This window comes from Phaethon aethereus (assembly GCF_964289735.1).
Source record: "Phaethon aethereus genome assembly, chromosome: 2".
Taxonomy (NCBI): domain Eukaryota; kingdom Metazoa; phylum Chordata; class Aves; order Phaethontiformes; family Phaethontidae; genus Phaethon; species Phaethon aethereus.
In genome coordinates this window covers 13,546,229-13,548,113 of record NC_138582.1, presented here as the reverse complement: position 1 = coordinate 13,548,113, position 1,885 = coordinate 13,546,229, and positions in this window count along the sequence as shown.

The following is a 1,885-nucleotide window of genomic DNA, read 5'->3' as shown; positions in this document are numbered from 1 at the left end:
TTTTTAGCTGTCAGCACTATTTTTATCTTGAGACAATCTTTCTTTTATAACTAAACACACCCTTTCTAGGCTTTCTGATGATTGTTAAATTTCTATGCTGTCACCACAAAATTGCAATAGTAGTTTTCTATGTTCGTTACTCAGACATAAATTCTGTTTAGTTTTGTACTGTATTACTGAAAATCTTTCTGTATAAAGGTAAGAGATTTGGCTCTTCCACTGAAAGCTCAGTGATACCTACTGGTTAAAAAAAAAAATTATCATGGTGATATGGGGCATTAAGAATTGTTGAATTCTGTAGCTCAGCTTAACACTGAGGCCTTGACAAATCAGTACAATGGGAAGAGATTTGATACTTACAGGAGGGCTGAGCTAGTGCAAACTCAAAGGCCTGCTGATGACTTAAGGCTGCTTTGAAGATGAGTGGTGCACTTTCATCTCTGGCAGAATTCAATGGAGGTGTGGAATTGTGGAAGGGCTGAAGCGGTCTGCTGTGTTCATGGGTGGCTTCATGATAATGGATTCATCTTTGTATGAAACCAGGAGTGTCTGAGATTTGATCACACTGGGAGTTAGTCCCTCGTTGTTTGAAGTGGTGGTGACTGCTGTGGGAAAACTCCTGATGTCAGAAGTTGAGTTTAAGGCAGATAACTATATCTGCCCTGTTAATTGATGTTTGAAAGAACAGAGCTCTTGATTTTTCACGTGACAGTCATTAGCAAAGGAAGGTAACATCAGGGGATGTGTTGGCAGAGGCTTCTCTGAATCTGTTTTTCTTGAACCATTAGCTGCTGATTATGACAAACATCAACAGTGAGTTGTTTCATCTAAAATCTAAAAATGTTCTGGCTCTATTTGTAGGGGATGATTTTATGTAGCATGATATCACTTTGTTTATATTAGGCATTAAGAACTTTTTGCCACCTTAAAGTCTGTCCTATTTAGCACATGAGGAGAACAAGAGATGTAAAATGTTAATACTTTTAACCCAGCTGTCTAAAGTACCCTGGCAACTCTTTTGCCTTGTTTTAAATAGTCATAATTAAAAATGAGACTTAACCATCCTTTCATTAATAGCCTACAATACCTAATGGACCAAGAATCTGTGGCATAGATGATGCTGGACAACAGCGAGGAGAAAAATGGAAACGTTTGGGCTTGTATCGTGTTCTGTACGGCTGTAAGAAAAAAAAAAAAAAATGACAGGAGTTTGAAAAGGACAGACATACCATGATATATGCGGGCATACCAGGATAATGCAGTGGCTTCAGTTATAACTGTGAAAATTCTACTGTTCTCTTTTTCCTTTGCTTTATATACATTCCTGAAGTGTAGGTGTGGAACTTGTGCTTTAAGAAACTGGAAGTCTGTAGTACTTCAGTTTGCTCAGTGCTGCTTTCTTACACCTGTTTTGTTTTTCTATTTTACCAACAGCAGCTGTATTTAGTATTCTGTGTATGTTACAGAGCTGTATAAAGTCGATCATTTACACTACAGTGACTTTTGTACTGGGTATGCATACTCTCCATAGTGGTTTTTTTAAGTTGCCTTATTTCCTTTGAAAGAAATCAAAGAGGAACTGGATGCTAATCTGCTAGAAACAAGAGAGGAAACATTTACTGTGAGAATTGTAATGTGGAGATTAAGCCAATATCTAGCACTGTAGAGGAACTAAGCAGTAGGTGGTGGCTTACACTTCTAGTACTATAGATGTTACTTAAGTGCTACAGTGAGCTGTAGTAGATGAGCTAGTTCGGTGTATTGTATTGAATTTTGCCATGCACTGTCTATACTAGTACATAAAGTGATGATAGCGCAAGTTGTATGGAAGTTTGATATTGGATGAAAATTTCTCATTCTCACTGCATACTCTTCAGTGTTACTA